The 24,218-nt window shown below is 38.0% G+C and overlaps 1 protein-coding gene and 2 long non-coding RNA genes across 3 annotated transcripts in view; 2 read left to right on the top strand and 1 right to left on the bottom strand.

Annotated features, from left to right (window-relative positions):
- Positions 1-24,218, top strand: part of kcnh2b (potassium voltage-gated channel, subfamily H (eag-related), member 2b) — a 169,662-nt gene that overhangs the window by 119,319 nt on the left and 26,125 nt on the right. The window lies entirely within an intron of this gene.
- Positions 6,760-8,595, top strand: LOC135740504 (uncharacterized). The gene is made up of 5 exons (XR_010529195.2): positions 6,760-7,288; positions 7,833-7,926; positions 8,025-8,158; positions 8,241-8,344; positions 8,455-8,595. It is a non-coding gene; the product is annotated as an uncharacterized lncRNA (long non-coding RNA).
- On the bottom strand, positions 8,510-9,656 carry LOC141281375 (uncharacterized). Its single transcript, XR_012335656.1, has 3 exons — positions 9,536-9,656; positions 8,973-9,109; positions 8,510-8,649 (listed from the first exon to the last, which is right to left on the bottom strand). It is a non-coding gene; the product is annotated as an uncharacterized lncRNA (long non-coding RNA).

Here is a 24,218-nt window from a genome sequence, read left to right on the forward strand (position 1 = left end):
TATCTGTCAGTCTAGACTCAAGATGTGTGTTTGTTTAAACCCACTAAGCATATCTCTATATTCATTACAAAATATCCTTGCCACAGGTAATAAGTGAACCGTATGTTCCAGATTGTGTGGATGATTGATGTAGGATTGAATTTTGAGTCATGTCATACACCCAAAGGTAAAAGCACCTGGTTGTTACACAATTGTTGCCAGCAGATTGAGGTGTTGTGCGTGTGTTAAGATACATGAGAGGTCTGTTGTGGTGTAGAGATGCCTACCGCAGCACTCCGGCTGTAAGTGGGCCACAGAGCCGCTGCGTTCAGAGTAATGGTGTCATTTGTTATTCCTACAAAGCACGCTGGGAATGAAGGCGACTATTCTTCTACCTGTGACGTTTTAACACCTAACATACGCGCGCTCAGCTGCCTGCCCGATCTCAGTCCGAGCTTTTACCCTCGAGGTCTGAGCTTGGATTCTCTGAGTCTAGCATCACAGGGTTTTTTTCAGCCTAATAAAAAGTAAATGAAAATGGCCCTGAGTCATTCGAGAACGTCCTTCTGATCAAATAAGAAATATGCACTGTGAGGCGACCTAAAAACTGTGTCATAAAATAAAACACAGAATTTACACCCCCTGAGGGTTTCCACCGCTTTCATTTAAAGCTTCTGACGTCTTTGCATCTTAATGGAGAAGTTGATGAGCTGAACCTTGATGATTAAAGACTCGTTTTACATGAATGCTTCATCCAAAAATCTAAACATTCTCTCATCATCTCATCAGGACCATCTGTGGTTAAACTATTCCTATAATAAGCAGTGCATCTCAAAATGCAGAATGCTTTAGCTGGAAATATAGTCCTGATTTTATGCATATGCAAGGGTCCGTGTACAGTGCGTGTGGTGCACATTTTGTCATCAGAATAGTACATGCACACAGCAATTGCATTTTGTCGCAATGCACATGCATTAAAGTCTGTGTACACGTTATGTGTACGTGTAAACTATGCGTTTGCAAGGCTGTGCATTCAACTGTACTTATACGTTCGCATACACATGAAAAAAAACTAACTATACTCCGGGCTTTACGTAGATTCCATCGTTACAGAATAGTTCAAATGCATTGCGGACTTGTTTGATTGTAACTACATCTCTCTATTTATGCAAAATGGACAGATAGGTTTTATTTACGCTTTACCAAGAAAAGAAAATTACCGGATGAAGGACCAATAACAGGTGCTAATAACAAAATAATACTAATAAAAACTTTGAAACGGATGAAAAATATAGGTTTTTGAAGACAAACATGCAAATGTGCTTTTAAATCATTAAAATATAAATTTTTTGTAAATAATTTAGGTCAAAGAGGCAGTGCTATAGTTTGTGGGAAAAACCCCCAAGAACAAATCTTTAGTATTTGCAGCATCTAATACGATCTCAGATTTATTGTTCAACATCACTTTACCATTTTTATGACGTCATTCACTATGTTGTTCAATCAATTTGGTTTGAACAACGGGTGTTTTCTGGAAACAAGCTAGTTTCTCCAACGATTCATCGTACTATGATGGTGAAGCAGCGAGTTATATGGTTGTATCTACAGTACACTGGCAGAATTGTGTCTGATGATTTCATGTCATTGACTTCGGTCAAACACGCTACATGTCATCTTAGTGCTAAAGTTAATTTCTTCTCCTGAACATCATTAACATTTATGATCCTCTTACCGCAGAGTGACCATGAAGTGACCTTCTAATAAATGGACTATAGAAATCTATACTGTCATCTAGACATGTTTCATTAAGTGATATATCCTCATAGCATAACTAACTGCAGTCTTAATGTCATCTTAAAGGATTGTTCTGATATCATGTCTGTCCAGATCCCAGTTAACTCAAACCTCTGGCGTTTCTTTCATGTTAGCTGATATGATAATCACAGTAACACTAACATTGGAGGCTTTAAACCATAATTAGATGTTGTGAGTCTGATCCATGTTACTGTGCGTAATGTGTTCAGAATTGATATTAAATATAGCACGCTTATATTAGCAAACAAGCTAGCGTTCTAAAAAAGACATCATATGCATTGGTTTTCATTGAGACAGTGTTAAAAGCTTACCTTTGAAAAAGTTTCTAGTCTTATCATGCAACTATTTTAATAAAGTTTGATACGAACTCATCCTCGGGGAACATCTAGAAATCCAGCTCCACTATGATGCAGATGGCCTGTAGTTTATCTCTGAAATGGGTGCATAAAAATCTAGTGTTTAAATGTGGTGGCTTGGAGCTGGAAACGGTATTCCGTACGTCATGACTTAACAAGCGGATAACGTGAGCCTGGAGACTGCAGTGTACACTGTGAGATTATACAATTTTCCTTAAATAGTGCGTTGTTTAAATGATATCCTTTTATTGAAATGAGTGGAGGTTTGGACCCGGAAACAGTATTCCTTATGTCCTCACTTAACAACTGGATAAACTACACTGTAAATAATAATATCATATCAACATATATTTTTATGTTACTTTAACTTAACAAATTAAGTTAAACAGTTTCAATCTGTTTTTTAAGTTATGTCAACTTATCACCAGTCAAAACGTAAAAAAATAGGTTTATTTGACTTGCATAATGAAGTTCATGCTCATTTTTATGGTGCACTGTAAAATTAAAAGCAAGTCAATTCAATCTACTATTTTAAGTTTTGACTGGTGATAAGTTGACATAGCTTATAAGTTGAAATTGAAACAGGTTGAAGTGATTTTTTTACAGTGTATGTATGTTCCCTGGGAATCAAACCAATGACCTTTTCCAAGCTAATGCAATGCTTTACAATTGAGCTACAGTATAGAGGAGCAACACAGGCTGACATTCATTAACATCATTTATTACACACATTAAATACATTTGAGTCGTTTCTCATTAAACAAAACATGTTAACATACAGTAAGACTAAAAATTATATCTTGCAATGCACTGAAAGTTATTTTAGATTAAAGCATGTGCCAAATATCTGTGGTTGTAAACTTGAACTGTAAATGCAATAACATCGGTCCGTTGTTATTTTACCGTATAAGGCCGAGCAGCACGCAGCTGACGTGTTGAGCGCCTCAAACTATCAGGCCGTGTGCTTTTTGACCATTTTTGTCATAATCTCATGAATACTCGTGGCTTTGATCTGTTGGGCCTTGAGCCTGAAACAGATATCACATAAACATCACAACCATTAAAAAGATATTCCTCATATATTTACATATTAGTCAAAGTATTTGTGCTTTCTCTCATGACCACCAAAGTTGAAAATAAAACATCTGGAAAATTTTAAGACTAATTGCCTAATATCTGAAACATTCACAGCTGTGATATGTTCCATAACATATTTGGTTTGTTTTTCGTGGTTTTGTGTCTTTATGAGTAAATGCTAGTTTAAACAAACATGAAACTCGTCCATCAGTGTTTATGCTGCAGATATGAATCATCCTTGTTTGTGTGGTCGATTGTGTTCATTAGAAACATTACATTACCTTTACATTTATGCATTTGGCAGATGCTTTTATTCAAAGTGACTTACAGTGCATTACAACGTATACATTTTATCAGTATGTGTGTAATCCCTGGGTTCAAACTCATGACCTTTAGTGCTGCCAATGCAATGCTTTACCCCTGAGCTATAAAGGAAAACAAAAGCTGCATTATATATGTTTCTAATGAATAACATGAGAAAGGTTAACATTGCTGCGTCTGTAACTTTCTTCTTACAGTATAATGAATGTACAGCATCTATCTTCAGTTCATGCTATGGCCCTGTTTGCCTTTACTAACAGCGGGAAACGTCACAATAATTTATGAGAACGCTGTGCCAGATGCTAAGAATAAACAGGACAGACTGACAGGTAGCTTTTATATTAGGAAGTGTAAAGGAAATTTACTGCATAGGAAAAAGTAAATGTACAACAGTCTGAATCTCTGCTGGTTACTTCTATGAATTATAAAAAGCTTGGACATTTACAGAGTAAATTTGAATATATCTGTGTTGAAGTGTTAGATCATAACAGAATAAGTCCTCATACAGAAGATCTTTTTCATTTGACTTCAGTGCATCAGATCTACATCAGCAGAAACTAAAGTCATTAAAAGAATAGTTCACGCCAAAATGAAAATTAGCCCATATTTTACTCTCCCTTAAGACGTTTGGGCATATATGACTTTTAGTATAATATAACACAGTAGGAGTTATCTTATAATGGCTGTCAGGAATAAACACACGGAGAGATCCCAGAGCAGATTAACAGAAAATGTTTATTTAAATGATAATGAATGTAAACAGACAAAAGCACGTCTGGGCGCAAAGGCCACTCCGAGACAGACGGCTGGGGCGAGGAGCACACACACAGACACTGGGGCGACGAACCACACACGTTCGGGCTCCGGCCAGACAGACGAACGGTGGGAGAGATTATGTACAACAATAAGTCTATGACCACAATGACACAATAGGGATATCCGTAGACAGTCCGGCAAACCGGCACCCGTGGCAGACGAGGAGGAAAGATCCTGCGACGGGCAGAGAGAGAGAGACAGAGTGTTAGTGGTGCTGACGGGAGAGGCTGGACAGCTCCAGTGGGGAAGGACCCTCCTGCTGGACAGCGGCAATGCCGCAGAGAGCGTCCGCTGCTGCAGATAATTATAGCAGTCCAAAATAGCAGGCAGAAAGAGCAGCAGTCTGAACAGATGACAAAAGTCCAGGGAGCCGTCAGAAAACACAGAGTCTCAGAGTAAATCCTGGGCAGCAAAAGCACAGATTAGCGTGGCCAAATAAACAAAACAATAAACTGGGCAAAACTGACAAAAGAATGACAAGACAAGACTTCAAACTAGCAGAGCTAGTAACTAGTGAGTACATGGACAAGTACAGACGAGTACATCGACAAACGGACTTGCAAAGACACACTAGACACACAGGGATTAAATACACAGATCAGACGAGAGGATAACAAGCAACAGGTGAGGAAGACGAGAGGAGGCAATCACACTGAACAGGAACACCTGTGAGGGAAGCACACGTGAACCTGTAAAACACATACAAACACAAGACAACCACAGTACCAACAAGACAAAACCATAAATATATTTATATATATAAATATATACAAATATATAAAAACATATACACACATACATACAATATACACATATACATATATATGCATGGATGCCATATACATACACACATACATACATATACACACATACACATATATATATACATATATATATATATATATATATATATATATATATATATATATATATACATACATACATACAAACATACATACATGAAAACAGAACACTAGACTAAACAAGACACAAAAGACAAAGACTGGAAAATGCAAGGGAGCGGGGAAAAATAACACACAATGACAAGAGAATACAAGGGAGCGGGGAAAAGTCACAAGACATGGGACAAACGTGGTCTGATATGACAATATCAAAACCACGCTCTCCCACACAAAACATTGCACTGTCAGGACCCTGCCATACACAACTAGATATAATTACCAAACCAGATTATGGCAGAGTCCTCACAATGGCACTGGATAGTGCCCCAACCAATTAACATTACGTATTTAAAATTAAAAAGACCTTTTAACTCTGGAAAAAATGTACTGGAGGAACATAAAAATCCACACAAAAACACAAGGAAATAGTTTAATATTTGTTTCGTCTAAAGGTCAGTCAAACCTTTTTAATGTCATCCATCCATCATTTCAAAAGCACTTTCAGACAAATAATGTTTTGTGATACACAGTTCACAGATCAGCCAGCCTGTAAACATAATTTAATGACTGAAATGACATCATTAATATGCTTTAATTAGTTTTCAATCACCATTTTCACCTTCAGAACTGTTTTGGTTTACCTTAGGTTGACAACTTTACTTATTTGAGAATATTCAAGCTCGATTACATGGGAATTCGTATGTATTTGTATAAAGTGATTCATACATAAACGTATGATTACCATAAAAAACAAGACTCAAACCCCACCCCTAAACCCAACGTTAAACTGTAAAAAGTGATAAGTTGGATCAACTTAAAGGAGACATATAATGAAAATCTGACTTCATGTTTAAGTGCTATAATTGGGTCCCCAGTGATTTTATCAACCTAGAAAATGTAAAAAAGATCTGCAAGCATGTAAAAAAATAGGTAATTGAAATTTGTCTTCCCTTGTGATTTCAAAAGGGGATTTTATTATAAAAATACCGCCCCTTAATCTACACCAGGGGTTTTCAAACTTTTTGTGTGTGTGGACCACTATTTGTAATCAAGAATTTTCGCGGACCACCTCATAATACTTATTATAAAATATGTCTACACAAAGTCCTGAATTAATCTGCACATCTAAATAGTCTTACTAGCACTAAAACTATAACTGGTCATCGCATCAGTACAACAGGTTTCTTAACCTTATATCATAATTATTTATATACATATTCTTAGTGTTGGAAAGTTCACTTTCTACATGAACTAGTTTAGTTCACAGTTCACAAATTTTAAAATGAACTAGTTCAGTTCATAGTTCATATTTCAAAAATGTTGAACTAGGTCAAAGTTCCAAAACTGAACTAATTTATAGTTCTTTTTTCCCATATTTTTTTTTTTTAAATGATTGCCATTATAGCCCATATAGAACCACCACAGACAACAATTATTTGATCAGTTTTAAAGAGCACCTATTATGGGATACACGTTTTTAAACATCCTTTTGTGTGTAAGTGTGCATAAGTACATGCTAACGATATTCAAGAAGTACATACCTCAAAGAAAACGATGACACGAGTTATCGTCTCTAACGTTCGAGGACTACAAAAAACACTCGGATTGTAGGCAACAGTTTACTTCCTGGGATTGGTGACGTAGATAAGACCAACATTATCATAGTTCAGCCCTCTCTGCTTTGCTTGGGTACGCCCTCAAAGACGAGGGTGGGGAGCGCCGAGTCAGAAGACAGCTAAAATGGCGGAGGTTGTGAGTTCCTGCTTTGACCCTGTTTGCAAGCTCTTGTTTCATTGTTTAAGCGATTAAATCTCTCGAGTAGACGCTGTCTCTTTAGATGCGAGGGCAAAATAGCACTTTATGGACTTCCACAGAGGACATCATGTTTAATACGGTTCCGGAAAAATCCAGTCAGAAGTTGTTCACGGAGTTTTCACAATAACTGCTTCTCATGAACCGAAGCTGGATTTGCGCGAAGTCTCCTCTTGAAAGTTGGATTACTGCACTTCTGGATCACAGGCTGTAAGTATTCACGTTTATTATTTGCCTTTTACTGTACATTACGTAACCGGTAACCGGAGATTAACATAATGTGCATGTAGAGCTAAGCTTGCAAGCTAATTGTCTTGTGTTGTAATACTGTATTTCATAAACAACGTACCATATTTACACACGTGTATGTTGAATTATGCAGACTATCGTTTTTTTTATCTATGTTGGTTTAGACATGTTTACAAACTTGCTAAGTTGCTAAGCTAAATACAAATACAAATACCAGCTAAACTGTTACCGGTAATAAAATTTGTTCTCATGATCAAACTCAAGAAACTCTAAGTACAGATGATTTGTTTAAAGTTATATGTATTTTACTGTTGTATTTACTTGAAGCTTTCTTAGATTTTGAAACGAAGTAAACACGTAATGTATGTTGCTAATGTTGGGCCATGTAATATGTAATACATTAACGTTTTAATGAATAGTCTAACGAGTTATAGTCGTTGTACTCTATTGTTATAATATGTCTTTTTGACTGAATACATGTTTGTTTTATTTGTCTATATCCTAGATTCGCAGCTGGACACATCCTTCTACACTGTATGCAAGCATGCAACATCATTACACACAGTACAAGGAGTCAGACTGGCATATGAGGAGCAAAGGTGTGTAACACACATGATGTATTTAGCTAGTGAAACCACTACCAGTCTTAGATGTATAACTGATGATGACAAAGTTTTTTTTCTCTGCATAATAATAGGAACCCAGGCAGTAGCATCGTTTCACAATGTTTCCATCACCATCATCAGTGGATGCCTTTGCTGTCCGTAGCCTGAGATTTCAGATTTGCAGCAAAAAAAAATTTATTTTCTCATTTATTGGAATGCTGTGCAGGTATTTAAGTATTTTAGTAACTGTGTTAAATAAAGTAGTATTTACTTTTACAATAAATTAATTGCTTGTTTATATTTTACAGGTATTTGTACCTTGCAGCCATCCATTACAATGTCACCAAGCCGTAACAAAAGCAGGAGAGGGAAAGTACAAGGCTATGTTCCCAAAACACACAAGTGACATACCGTAAGCAGTAATGTTTTATTTCAAATACATTCATAATTAAAAACTTAATGTATGAAGCAGGGAAATAAATGATCAAAACAAAAGATTTATTGACTGCAATATTTCTACAGTTATGTGGATGATGTGATCAGGCTTGTGTTTGATGAGGTATTTGAAGATAAGCTGAAGGAAGCCCTGATTCCAATGGACCTGGCATCACAGTTTGAGAGACCTTCAAAGGAGGACGTGATTGCATGCCATCTTCAGTGCAGGGGTCGTCGAAAGCCAAAATTGTGACCGATCTGATCAGGAAGCTCCAAGCGTATCTGGAGAACAACACACGACAGGATGATAACCTTATAGTGTCGTCTTAAATAGCACCAGCTGACAAAGCTTTGATATGCCATTTATCTGAATAGATAGCTGTAAGAAATGAATTGAACAATTTTTGAAACAAGAGCACAATATGGTTACTAAAGTATGTTTATTTATATATTGTTTAACATTTAAATATATATTTGTAATAAATAAAAAAAACTTTTGACTGACTATTATATTTTCTTTAAAGTTACATCTTTTGTTCTTTTGGGTACTTTGTTACTATAATGATACTTTAGTGTTATTGGTTTAAAAATGTAATAAAACTTACTCTAGTCCTGCACCTCAAAGGCTTATAGTCGGTACAATAAATGTTCTGTGTGTAGGGATTTAGACAATTTGTGCAAAACCTGGATGATGAATCACGCAGGTAAGAGGCCCTGGAACATGTTGCATTCTCCTTAAAACCTAGTAAGTAAAAACATAGCACAGTCTTTCATAATAAAGTTTACCATAGTAAAATAATGTAGAACTAACATTCATTTCAATTAATACTTTCTTTGTGCTACATTTGGTGTTTCCATATAGTTTGCACAGTAAAATATTATGTAAGCAGTATTTTATAATTAAGTTTACTATAGTAAAATAATGTAGAAATTACCAAGTGAAATCGTTTTATAATCATTTTAACAAATAATTTATATATGCTACATTTGGTGTTTCCATATAGTTTGCACAGTAATAGAGTATGTAAGCAGTCTTTTATAATATATTTTACTAGAGTAAAATAATGTAGAAATTACCAAGTGAAATCGTTTTATAATCATTTCAACAAATACTTTCTATGTGCTACATTTGGTGTTTCCATATAGTTATGTAGTACGTTAAAATTACCTTTTGGATGTCTTTGCAACACATTTTCATCTTCGTTTAGCATTCTGGCAGAGCTAAGGACACCTAAAAAAGTTAAATCCAATCGCGTTCATTGACGGAGATCGTTTATATCGTAACGGCCGTCTGAACTCTCTGGATCGAGCTTGAAGTGGTAAGGCAGTACAGTACAGACACCATCGTTTATAGAGAAATATAGCGCTTGTTTACGTTGCCTCTGAGGCTGTGACTCTCAGTCAGAATCTGTGTCAACCCACGCGTAGTCAGGGGCGTAACCTTTCAAACACACGCTGAACCCAGCTGACCAATAACAGTTGAGTAGTCATCTGACCAATCCGATTACACTAGACATTTTGGGAGGCGGAGACAGGAACTAAACCGAGCGTTTTCCAGACAGTGGGAAATCGGTGAGGTATGTAAGCAATTTATAAGACTCACAATGCATTAGTTCAAGTTTTAATAACATGTATGTACTATGGGATATTACAATTACGTGCTAACGTGCCAATTTATTAGCATAATTGGTGCTCTTTAACACTGAAGCTAAAAATGCGTCAGATTTCATCTTCATATCCAACTTTAAATCCTTATCCAACCAGGGTTTACTTTAGCATTGACTGTCTTTTAATTTTTGTATTTGCTTGCACTTACCTTGAAAGGCTAGCCGGGTGGGAGTCGCACCCCGGGGGCGAGAAGCGCTGCGAGGCATTGCGTGTATGACAACTCGCAGGTATTGCACACCACACGTGCACGTTTAATAGCGTGAGCTTAGTCAAAGTCTATTTCAAGATCTGGAATATGCGTTAGCAGCCTATGTTAATCGTTAACGATTTAGGACAAATATGATGTTATTTAATGTTAAACTATTTGAGTGGCGCGGCAAAAAAAAAAAAAAGGAATTTCAGCAGCGTCTGTGTTGTTTTGATGACGCATGCAGCGTGACTGGTGAACACTGACTGGTGGCGGTGTTGCCAGATTGGGTGTTTTTTCCGCTACACATTAAGGCCTTTTTACAGTGTGTTTTAGTCAGGTTTTCGCCTGGAAGAATATACAAATCTGGCACCCTATTGAACGACGTTAAACTGAGAGAGCGTGCCGTTCACAGGCACCAGAATGAATGAGTTCACAGTAACGTTTATAAGGCAGCAGTACACGTTCGCCAAAAATATGAATGAGTTTTATTTTGCCTTTACGCGGACCACCTGCAGTACCCTCACGGACCACTAGTGGTCCGCGGACCACAGTTTGGGAATGGCCGGTCTACACTATCCAACCACGGCACTGACATTTAGTGCAGAGAGAAAGAAAGAGAGAAAGAGAGAGAGTTTCAATTTCAACAAACCACCATCAGTTGCATTTCATCAGCTCATTTGCATTTAAAGGGACACATTTTTGCTCACACCTACAAAGTGGCCATTTTACCATGTTATAATAAATTATCTATATGGTATTTTGAGCTAAAACTTCACATACGTAGTCTGGGGAAACCAAACACTTAATTTTACATCTTAAAAAATCTCATAATATGACCCCTTTAAAAAATTACTTCAAGACTGTTAAAGAAGACGCTCATTCGCTCTCTTCAATTGGTGAAAAGTGAAGCCGCCAGTGTCCCGATATGGCGCTGACATTTTGGTTCTTGAGTATACGCAGTAGTGATTTCAGGACCAGTCCCGCGCAGTAGTGAGCAGGAAGTAAAGCCGCAAAATCAAGGCCCCGCCCTCACTCTCGCATAATGCGCATAATCAATCACAAGCACACACTGCACTGTTTTATGGTTTTAAGTGGAGTTCTGCTCTATGTGAACTCTGTCTGCTCTGTTTCTCCATTCTGCTCCAATTTTGATATCTGTCTAATTAGCTTATAAATTTAATTTAACGAAAAAAACCTCAAAGATTGATCGGACATGCCAGATCGATTAGCACATTTTACTGCAGAACAACCCATTATGTCGGTGTGAAATTATATTAATTATAGAAATTTGTAGATTAAATTTAAAGCTCCAATCTTCTCAGTCCTCCGAAGATCCAGAGGTAAAGCCTGTTGGTGCTTCAGTGACTACTTGGCTCGGCTCAGATAGCCATCAATCACAGCTGTCAATCATGACGTCACACCAACGTTTTTATATCATTAAATAACTAACTAAAACCAAACTTATTTTAAAAACAAACACTTGAATTTACATTAGTGTGATAAAAACTACAGTAAATGACAGAAACCAGCTTCGGAAAAAAGATAATTGAAGTGTAATTAAATTGTTTAGTTGGTCTCAAATCCCATTGAATAACATGGGGGCGGCAGGGTTTATGTCCTACAGTATAATAGGACCATTTGGGGGCAATCGAGACGTTTTTGGCTTCACTTTTGGGGTTGTGCAGCACGCTTGGTAACAGCTAAAAAAAAATGTTTTAACTAAAATCTTTCACTTTAAGTACACTTTAAGTTGAAAAGTCTCAATTACTAGACTACTACTTTTTTGATCCAACTTTTCACTTCTTATTTTGGGTTTACACCAGCTGTGTTTGAGGCATCAAATTCGTGTCTAACGCGACTAGTTTGCCGCTTGAACAGTTTGAATGTACTTGTGTCATTCGCACGTGAAAACTGTGCATGAAATTCTAGTCATCGATACAGTCACGCGGAAATTCGTGTCATTGGAAGGGCTTCTGCGACTTTGCTTGCTTTCGGTAATTACGTCACTACTAAAGCAAGCTCCTGATTGGTTAACGCAGTGCATTTTTCCGCCAAAGTTTTCAACTTGCACCACACTAAACGACTCATTTGCGGCGCAAGACCTCCAGACGCACGTCACCGCGTCTTCACATTGACTTAACATTGAAATCACTAGTGTTTGACGCCTGTACCGCGGCTGGTGTAAACGCAGCATTGCCGTCTAAAAATGTCCCATACCCATGCTGGGTAAGTATTAGACAGAACACATGCTGGGTTAAATTTGACCTAATGCTGGGTTGTTTTAACCCAACTGCTTAACACTGAGTCATTTTTAACCCAGCATGTGTTCCGTCCAATATTTACACAGCATGGGTAAATTAGTATATTATACTCATATTGTTTATATTACATATTAGTTAGTTGCATTATATAAGGACAAGTTTGCTGTTCTCAGAACAGATTGTTGAGTGTTGTGAGCTCACGTTCAGGTTTCCAGCAGATTGGAGATGGCAGTGAGGTTAGCAGTGTGGTGTTAGTGGTTGTGTTTGTTGTTTTTTGTCTAATGATGATTTATCGAGCAGATTACTGCTGTGTGTTCAGACTGATCAGTGGTTAGCACTCGCTGTGCTTCACAACAAGATCTCAGGTTTGATCCCAGTCGACCTCAGGTTTTTATGCTCTCCACATACACATCAGGTGAATAAGAGACGTTAAATATCTTGGGAATGAAAGTGTGTGTGATGTCAGCATGCTAAAACTTATGTAAACAAAAATGCTTATTAATATTAATTGAAATAAATGAATAATGCAGCTTCAGTATCAAAGTATATTCACACGCTGAGACTCCATCGCTCCTGCTGCTAACCCAACACATTAAAGCAATGCATGACACACATCGTGTTTCTTTCATTAGCAACATTTTTGTAGTTAGGTTTTATGTTTGAATATTAATCATTATGATGTGTAGAGATGAATAAACCGTGTTCAGCAGTAACGGTGTTTCCTGTAGCTGAATCTGCTGAAGGTGTTTTTCTCCTTCTTCACCGTTTTTGCTAAATCGTAGGAATGCTAATGTGACGTTAAAAGCCTGGAAGAGTTTCTGTGTCTCCAGGAGTTTCTGCTGACTAATGGTTTTGCGTGCGTACATTTTTGTATCATGTCTCCTGAAATCAAACTCAAAAATAGATATACAGTATCTCACAGTTTTCACAATGTGCTAAACTCATGATGCAATGTCACATAAGACTAGTGGCGATTTTTTTGTATTCATATTTTTACTTTAGTTCTACTGCTGACTTATGCATGAACGTCATCTATCTTTCACAAAGTACTTATTGACGTTGTGTTGCAGCATTGATAGTCGTCCACACGGCACTTCTGGCCATATTCAATATATTTCAATAAACAATGTTCTCGTTCAGCTACTGGGTGTAGCATTATTTGTTGTTGTTAAAAAATAATCCAAATAGCTTTTCATTCTGTTGACACATGCGCAAGGCCTCCGGCGAGCCGTCTTACATTACACAAGAGCGACGATCCCTAACAAATCTAAAAGGTTTATTTAAGGGCAGCTTTTACATGAAGCGGGACACAAAATTAAACAGAATGCACAAGCGTCCCGGGTGGCATTAATACCTCATTAAGCCTCGAGAAACAACCTCCCTTGCAAGTGTACGTGTGATTTTGCATAATCAGGTAAATGAAGACATGCGGAGGCACAGGAGAGGGGTTTCCTTGCATGAGACCGAGAACCCATGGTGTCGTACAGCTGCGTGGGGATCAGACAGCCAGAACCAATTATCTCTGATCAAGTGTAGAGGATCGACGGAGGGGAGGGGAAACATGGGGAGAAGGAACGAGGGATGCTGAGATCGAGAGAGAGAGAGGGAGAGGGAGAGGAGGAGACGAGGAAGGTGAGAAGCGATCAGGACACCCTGTGGAACTCTGCACATCCAGTTAGAGACAGAGGCAAACATCTAAGTGTCAGACGCGTCCTGAATGAGAACGAAGCTCGTGTTTAAAACTTCTCCTCTACATAAAGAGGAAGGCAGAGTGTGAAACAGAAGGGGAGGGAACTTCAGCGACAGTCCGTGAGACAAACCGGCACAGTTTGACTCCAGCAGTGGCTGCGCTCCAGGGAAAGACAGCAGCCGCGCAGCTGCTCCCCGACGCCCGTCTGCGCCTGCTCCAGCTCAGGGACGCTCAAAGAGCGGACGGCCGAGGCGCCGTCGGCTGCGATAAAGCTCGGGCAGGAGAGGACGACGCTGGGGTCGTGGCCGTGCTGGCGCGTGGGGCGGATGGGCTGGCCCGGGACGGGCGGCACGATACCCGCTGGTCGGGGGGAAGCGAACAGATGATGAGCGAGATGTCGTTTAGCGGGCGTGACAGCATCCCTCAAGAGGGGGCGCCTGGGAGCAGGAACGGCAGGGTGAGACGAGCCGTTCGGATCTCCAGCATAGTGGCGCAGGAGGTGAGTGTCTGGATTGGAGCGTGTCGGCTGAGATTCCTAATTGTTTAGAGGACAACTTTCATATGTCAGCACATTTGTGGTATAAATCTCTTTTGGGTGGCACTTTTATATGTTTTCTCGAGATGCAATGCTTTATTTGTGTTTGGAGCAGTTCTCTGTCCAGAGATTTTCTCGCCTCGGGGAACGCTGTTGATTTTCTTCATGATTTATATAGATGTGTTTCCTCGGGTAGATTCACAACAGCCTAAAACATATTACCTGTCTGTCTCTCTGTGCTCTTTTACATTATATTGTGATGTAGCATAAGGACATCATATTGAACTCCCATATGAATGAAAACTCACTGATGAGATCTCTTTAATTATTAAATGAATTTAATGGAGAGCAGTGGAAACTTTCACCAAAGTCTTATAGATCTCAGATCATTTTTCTTGCCAAACATCCCATAAATGTCTTCATAACAATTTTAGATGTGATCTCAACAAAATCACAAACTGAGCTCAGATGTGACAAGTTTGCAAATTAAAGTCAATATTATTAAAGATTTCATGATTAACTTAAACATTTCTTATCAAATTGACCCAAATTCAAACTGTTTTACAGCTCAAAACTCTCAAATGCATTTAAACAATTTTCTCTTAAGGAGTCTTTAGATCCTGAGATATGGACGACCAAATAATAAACAATAAAATTTGCTGTAATTGTGACCGTGTGGACAGGGAGTGAGAAAATGTGCGTCTGAAATTTATGTTAGCACTTTTTCAGCAAAAAAAATCTTATTATCTCAATATCTTATTATTATAGTGTTGGCGTTAATGGGTCTTAATCTGGGTTACCGGTGGGTCTAAACTATTACTGGTCATATTCAGTAAACAGATAAATGATTATTCAACACAAATAGACTTTTATATGGGATGCATTCGCCCACAGATGAATGATGTTGAGAAGTTTGGCCTTGTCAACAATAATTGATTGGAGAAGGTTAAGAAGAGATTTCTGGAATGAGGAGAGAGAGAGAGAGAGAGAGAGAGAGAGAGAGAGAGAGAGAGAGAGAGAGAGAGAGAGAGAGAGAGAGAGAGAGAGAGAGAGAGAGAGAGAGAGAGAGAAAGAGAATTGTTTTTCTCTCTTTTTTCACACAATACACTTAAATCAAGTGATCAGTGATCAGTCAAGAAATGAATCAACACATGACATCGGTTGTTTAAATGATTTCTTCTATCAGCTCTGTATTCGCCTTCAGGCCCCTAAGGGTCCAATAATATGACAGAGACCACCGGGAGACAGCGAGATAAAAACAGTGAAACTAAATCAAATTAAATCCTAATTTTTAAGAAATGAGTCTTTTTACTTCATTCTGCTCAAAAACGCTCAAGATGTGTTTAGTGCCAAGAGAAGTCACACTAAACACTGACGATGCCTAAAGAAGACATATATATAACATATTTCCTGTATTTTCTGTTTGCATCTTATTAAAATAGATTGAAAAATAAATATGGATGGACTTTAAAACTTCTAAAACAACAAGTCTGGTGGTGGTGGCCTAACTGTGGGTTCACACCAGACGCGAGTTCAACGATTTGCGCGAGTAGATTAAATACAAAATCAATGCAAAGATGTGATTAGACGTGTCCTCGCGTGGGGCGATGCAAATGATGAAGGATATGGGTTGCGCGTTTGCCACGAAAACACGCACTATTCGCCTCAAACGCACCTGCGCCCAAGTTGAAAATATTTAACCCAAGCCAAAAATTTGCATGAAACGAAGTTAAGTCCCGCGAGTGATCTAGAGTGAGCAACGCGATGCTACACGTTTGGTGTGTACGTACAGTAGCATGAGACTTTTGCACAGTACACTATTAAGCAATTTCGCTCGAGTAGTTTGTATTATAGCTTGGCCTCATACCTCTTGCCTAATCACAGACATGATGATATAAAGCTGTAGATCGATATTTTGCTTTTATACAACAGTTCAATGGCACAAGTTAAAAAAAGAAAACTAGAAAACAACCACAGAGTTATGTTAAAAGCCTCTTTGTTGGGGAAATACTTTTTTATTTGAAGGCCAGAATGACAGGTAAGACATTCGGCTGTTTGTTTTCAATGTCATAACAACTCATTAGACGGAATAGCCTTTTCTTAATATTACCGTTTCTTGGTCACAAAGTGTAGTTTTAAGATTATTTCAGACGAGAAGTGTGTATAATATGCAAATCTGCAGTCAATTAGTAAAGATAGTGCCTATGTGAATATTTGCATAAAAAGATTCGGATGTGAGATCCAGTGTTTGCTCACCCCGCAGATCACTGCCTTCTCTGATGTATCTGTGTTTGATAGTCAAAATTAGATTTTATTTGTTTTGGATTGATCAAGCCAGCAGTATTTGTTCTCATAAATGTATAACTTGTCACTTTTATTCATATTTAGTCTTTATGTTATTGTTCTGGCACGAGGTAAAAGTTAATAAAACTTTATTTATATACTATTGATTTTCCATTTAATCTTAACACGATACAAGCACTTGCTTTATTACTGGACTACATAAAACAGAATAATTAAGTTAAGTGTTTTATATTGTATCCAGTTTTTTTAATAAGTCAGAGAGATGTTTCAGCATGCTGCTTATAAATATCAGGGATGATTTCTCACAGCGTGTCAAAGTATCCGTCAAAGTATCCCAATGTAAGAGCCAGTATCCTTACCTGCAGTTACAAATGGCGTTTTGGTATCCTTTTATTGGGAGGAGAGACGTAGACAGATAAAATGATTGTTTTTATTGCTTAATCGCCAAGTGTATTTTAATCGTCCACACAATGTGACATTATTGCAGTACATCCCCAAAAGTTTAACAGTTACATCCAAGAGCTCTGATCTTCGACGGGTTTAGGGATAATCACTTCCCATTGGGATTCACAGACACAGACTTATTGAGACACACGGAAAGTGTTTACAACATAGTTTGTGCCCATGGATGTGTGTGTGACCATCCGCTCTATAGTGGCAGTTTTTCCAGTCATAGATCTATGTCATGTCCAAGTATAACTCACGTGTAGCCTCATTTACTAATACTAAAATGACCAATAGGTGTCAGAATGATAGAAACGGTGAAGCAGTTACTGTAATGTTATCAGTAGAATATGTCACGTCTGGGAAGGGCTCTTAGCCATCAGATTTGATAACCAGAAATAACTGCTGTATAATATAGTATAATATGTTGCTTTATGTACATTGTGTTGATCAATGTCTGATCAAACTAAATTTAACATATATATTAAATGAGTTTTGCACGAGAAAGTAGCTCCAACTCTTCTGAAAGTTTGCAAAGTTTTATTTTTTGTTTTAGTGCAGTTTTTTCTCTCCGAGGATCTGTAAAGTCTGAACTCATCTGTAGTGGTGTATCCGTCCAGCTATGCTGTTTAAGTCTCTCTGTGGGACTAATAAACTGAATTCCTGTCTAACAGGGAGGTTAGTTGCTCAATAGAAATGCATCAGAAGCTGAAACAGCAACAAAGAGAATATTGAACAGAGAGTTCGGTAAAGTTACCCATCATGCACCAGTGCTGTCCAGACTGCTTCTTCATTGTTAACACACTGCTGTGAATAATTTCTGGACTGAATTTATTCAGCTGTCAGTCTGATTCAAATAAATGCAGGTGCTTTTGATGTGAGAAATGTGATGCAATCTATGCATCCATCCCTCCATTGCAATTATTAATAATCATAACTCTTTATTGATTTATTGTATACAGTAGTGTGTATATAATAAATGTATGGACACTTAACATACAGTACCCATACATGAGTGTATTTATAAAATGATATACTGCCTCCATCTGGCAGTAAATAGAAGTGCATGTTATGTATGTTTCAAATAAAGTTTAATGAGACTCCATGGGAATTGTGTTTAAATAATCAAATGTACACAAACAACAAAGATACAAATAGATTATCATGAGCTGAACTCTGTGTGCCCGTTCCTTTAAATCTCTCGTCCACTGAAAGTCTATTAGTCTAAAGTCCTGGCAGACGCCGGCGAGCACAGATATGATGAATGAAGTTAAATGAAAGGAGATCTGCATTAAAGGTGATACAGTGAGCGCAGCAGTGCATTGTGGGAAGGGATGCTGTCATCTGTCATCCGCTGCGATCTGTTAGCGCTCTGTCGTGCGTCTCTTTCAGCATCGGACCGGTCGTGGGCCGTGATCGTTCATCTCTCTGAAGATGTTGATGAGATTTAGATTTTTTATTAGATGACTATAAATACCTCACTGTGTAAACATGCTGTTGATTTAAATAAACATCAATAAATCTGTGTGCCATCACATTCAGTTAAATCTCTTCACAAACACATATATTTACATTCTTGACACTTATTATGCAAAGCTCATCAACAGAAGAGAAATTTGAGCAGAAATGTATACTTTATTTTTCACTTATTATAATGATCTACTCAATTCAGAAAACAAGCTCAGGTCCTATTGTATATTTTTTTATATTCAGTAAAAACACTGATGAACAATGAACTCAGATCAGTTATTCACTGCTGATTCCACATCCTTCACATCATCCTGCGATGTGTGAAAACCATTTGTCCCCATCAGTGTCAGCGATCTGATTGGCTCCCAGCAGTCCTGACGGCTGACCCATCAATAACATTGACAAATCATCACCAGTGGGGCGGAGTCATCCATCAAACTGTGCCAGCCCCTTCAGGAACCGTGACCCGACGGCGACGTTTCAGTGATTCAATGCGTTCTGTTCACCTGTAGCTTGTCAGGGTTTAACAGATCCTCATCCTCAGAGAGCAAACATCTGTCACGCTGAACGGATCTGAATGTCTCAATTATTACTCATGACAGGTTTTTCCCCGGCCTGGCGAGAGAAGCAGCTCTCTTTACATCAGTTTTATGAGAAATGAGTCTTTTTAAAACATGTAGTTTCTCAGTCTCTCAGCACAATGACAGAATTTAAATTTTGAACAGATGAAATCTCTATAACAATATTAATAATAATAATAAAGTTGATTTAATTGTGTCAGTTGAGAGAAGTTTATCCCTGCATCTGAAATCGCCTACTATATATAAAGTGGAAATCAGTTTTCAAAAAGTTCGAGTATGCATTGGATGGACACTTTTCTATCCCATGAGACCACAGGAGCTAAAGAAGACAAAAAAACTGTGACACCCGTTTCACACCACACCCGTAAGCAGCACATATTTTATTCAGCACCCATGTTAACAAGTTATGGGGCGTATACACCAAATGCAAATTCAATGATTTGCGCAAGTAGATTACATACAAAGTCAATGCACAAACATACTAATGCTACATACACACCAAACGCGGGGCATCACGTTGCTCGCTCTAGATTACTCGCGGGTTTTAACTTCGTGCCATGCACATTTTTCGCTTAAGTTGAATATTTTCAACTTGGACCAAAGCGCGTTTGAGGCGAATAGCTTGAGGCAAATCATTTTTTTTTGCGCGAGTAGATTACATACAAAGTCAATGCAAATGCAAATGACGCAATACGGATGGTGCGTTTCTGCGAAACTCGTGCTATTCGCATCAAACGCGTCTTCACCCAAGTTGAAAATATTCAATTAGAGCTAAAAATTTGCATGACATGAAGTTAAATCCGGCGAGTAATCTAGAGCGAGTAACGTGATGCCTTGCGTTTGGTGTGTACGTAGCATTAGACGTGAACTTGTGCGAGGCGATGCGAATGATGCGAATTGGGTGGTGCAATTGCCTTAAACACGTCTTCGTGCAAATTGTAAATATTCAACTCAAGCAAAAAATTTGCATGACTTGAAGTTAAATAATCTAGAGCGAGGATTCAGGTTTGTTGTACGCAGCATTAAAGCTTTCATACTGCAAGCGTAAGCAGCGCGTAAACATTATAATATGAAACTGTTAATACAAAATAAAAAACGATGACATTGTGTAATTTATGTTTGTGTGTTTGTCATTTCTTCTATGTGTCCGTGCTGTTTCAGGCACTTGTGATTTCACTCATAGGGGGCGGGACACTTCAGCATCTATAGAGCATTTAATCGAACAGGACGTGTAGCTGAAGCTGAAGTGTAGGATGACGTCATAAATATTCTAGACTCTTTTAGCTCACATCCCTGTACGTTGTGAATGCTTATATGTTCTGTATTAGAATTTTGTCAGCAGTTTGGACCATAACAGTTTATATATACCCCTAAAGCTGCCTTTTCACTGTACACGACATTCAGACACGACCGTCGCTGTTCGCCCCCTAGTGGCAGTCGTAATGAAGTTCAGTTTAATGGTAAATCTATGGCAGCATTGCAGAGAAGCTCATTCCAGCGCCAGAGCGTTTAATCTGCCACAAATTACTTAAATATTGAGTCATATGTGTAAGGGATCTCAGGTTTCGGAAGGGGAACAAAACTGCAATCATTCCCCGGTTTCGGACACAATATGTCTGAGAGCGTTGCTAGAGTACGAATATATTGTATTGCAATATGGAGCGTTTAAGTGTTAACACTAAATCAAAACTAAAAAACAGATTTGTAAATGAAAAGGTTTAATTACAGTACTGACTTAAAGTTACAGTTGAAATGGTTACACTATAAATGCATGAAATGCTAAATAATACAAACAATTAACTGTTTCCAATGTATGTGAGATATTACCTGCTAAGATAGAGAACAGAGAAAGAAAGAAAGTTTAGAAGAAAGAGAATCACCATTAAGAACTGGAATCTTGGCCTAATGGCCTAAACCCAAGAACTCAGGTAAAGAAGAAAAGCAGAGGGCAGAAAGCAAATGGCAAATGCCAAAAGGCAAAAGCCCAGAGCTCATGAAAACCAAGACCTTTATTCTCTATTCCTTGACCATGTGACTAAACCTAACATGATACATGATACATTCAAACTGACCAATCAGAAGACCACACCTTTAACCCCCACTGTATTGAACAAACAGCTGTAACAATAGTCCTTGTAAGCACAGGAATGCAGATGGTACAGTATGGAAATGGGGGTTGTGACAAGTTGTGACGAAGTAATAAATTCCTATATTTTTAATATTACCAATCCCTATATTTTTAATCCTACAAATCCGCCCTTGGCACCGTGGGCCACACGTAAGAAGACCCATGGTGACATAGTTCATAAGATCATGCTTTCAGTTGTGTGCAGTTGTCATCTTCAGACATATTGTCCAAACTTGTTGCTGATGAGTCTTGAAGACATCCTTCTCCTTACAGCTGTAAGATAATTTCCTAAATAAGATAGCACCTCCCCAAAGGACACTGCATGGGGGCAAAGTGAGTGTGCGGGAAAAGCCACTCTCCACGATTCACAGTGGACTTCCCACTGAGACACATTTGGGTTTCAAAGACACACCTTTAGGGTGTCATACATTTGTATTCTTTTCTCTAAAAGCAAACTGTATATGAAATGCTACATGCACAAAGAATCTAAAATCTGTATCTTATTTGTTTTCTATTGGAATGTCTCATTGCAAGTGGTTACAGGTCTCACTCATATAACAACAGAATTCAATGTTATGTGAAACTTCATTCAATGTTGATAGACACCTCCCTTTCTAAGCATAAACCAATCACCCACTGTATACAGATTAAGGACAGCCCTTAGTTTTACCAACAACCAATCAGTACCAAATTCCTATATGCTTTGTTCTCTGGTTATTTAAGGAGATGTGTAGAAGATTTAGGCGGGTCTTTCTGTTCATGGAAGTTCACCCCCATGATGCTGTATCTTTGATACAGCATCATGTATTTTATTTTACTTTGAGAAATCTGTAACCAGATATTCATCACTTGCCAGGTATGCATTATTCTCATTTGATTATATTTGTTTTCTCGTATTTGAATTGGAATGTGAATTGGCTTCTGAATTATGTTTTACCTACCTGGTTAATAAATTGTTATATTTGATTTTATTCTGTGTTGCTCGGTAAATGTTGACACTGCAAGTAATATCGTTGTATCCGTAGTTACCGTAAGGACTGAAATCAGGCTAGGATCGGCCCAAACCCAGTTAGATAGTGAATAATACATCAGCTGAGGATTTGTGAGATACGAATAGCAATTGGCGTTAGTTTAAGTGTACTTAGAAGCGTGGAGGCTGTGTTTCCGTTTAGAGTAACATTTCTGATTACTCTAAATAGGGTCAGCCTCAACCTCTGTTTATTTCAATGTTATTCTATTCATTAATCTTGATTAGAAATAATAATTGTAATAATTAAGTGTCACCTCTAAGGGGACTAAACAAAGTATGTTTAAAGTTGAGCACGCAGAAAGCGGCCGCTTAAGCGTATAGTCCAACCTCTGGCAGCGACCAACACTGATTCGCTTACGACCGTTGACCAGTATATTAATTATGAGGCCCATACTAGGATCATGTGCGACTGTGAGAACCGAATGAACGAGTGTAATACCAGAGCTTTATCAGAATAAATAAACAAACATCCATCTAAATTCTGTAAGCTTTAAAAGTAATAATCAATCAAATTTGTAATATAATATAAACTAAATCTTTGTCTTTGGAGTCAGATTAGAGATAAATATACCTAAATTACGTAACGCCAAAACGTCATCTGCAAAGCTCCGGAAAAGACCGAACGCGCTATCAATCCTTCCCATGCGGTTTGGACTTCGCCATTGGGCCAAACGGATGGATGGGGGATATAAAATTCACCCCCTTACATATGCACTTATATTTAACTTCACAGTACTCAAAGTATGTATGTGCTTTAAAACTTAAATGGTTTGAGGCAATCGGTTTCCACTAATGGTTTAAGTTGAGTTAACTTATCTTAACCAGTTTTACAATGTGGAGCAAAAGTCTCAATATTAAAAATCTTCAATCTCATTACTGTCAACTAAATATACAGGCATTATATCTCATAAAATACCTTTTAGTTTTGAGTTGAAATGGTTTGGTCATGTAAGTTTTTCTGATAGTAAAGTTGTTGACTGATGTTTACCGTGGTGAGTTACACAACCTCTCCAAACTCATTTCAGAAAGACCAGAGGCCAAAAAACTTTAAATTTCATTCGGTCTCTCTTGCCCTCGTATTTCATGAGCATCAAGATTTCTTTTCAGCTTTAAATTGTGCCCAAATGTGTTTTTCTTGACACACAATGCTGTTGTATGTGATTATCTCCATTACACGCTGACCTGTTAGTGTCGCTGACTGCTATTTTGGCTTTGTTTTATTTTCTGCAACGTTTTGCTGCCGTAGGCAAAATGGTAAACTTGTGTGTGTGTGTGTTACAGGGGAAAAAAATATTATTTAGGCCATGAAAATAAGCCCATCTTTTGGGTGATATGTTGTGTTTCTAATCCTCTGTTGATTCATATTCATCAGACATGTGTGTGTGTGTGTGTATGATCTCAGACTGATCTTACAGTCTTACACAGATGTTAAACCAGAAACTCTAACAGTCACTAAATCAGATGGGCTGAGATAAGTTCATGAAGAGCTTCTGGGTTTCTTTGTACCTCTATAAGCACAGCCGATGATTTATATCGTGAACATTAAAAAG

This window comes from Paramisgurnus dabryanus, chromosome 22, assembly GCF_030506205.2.
Source record: "Paramisgurnus dabryanus chromosome 22, PD_genome_1.1, whole genome shotgun sequence".
Taxonomy (NCBI): domain Eukaryota; kingdom Metazoa; phylum Chordata; class Actinopteri; order Cypriniformes; family Cobitidae; genus Paramisgurnus; species Paramisgurnus dabryanus.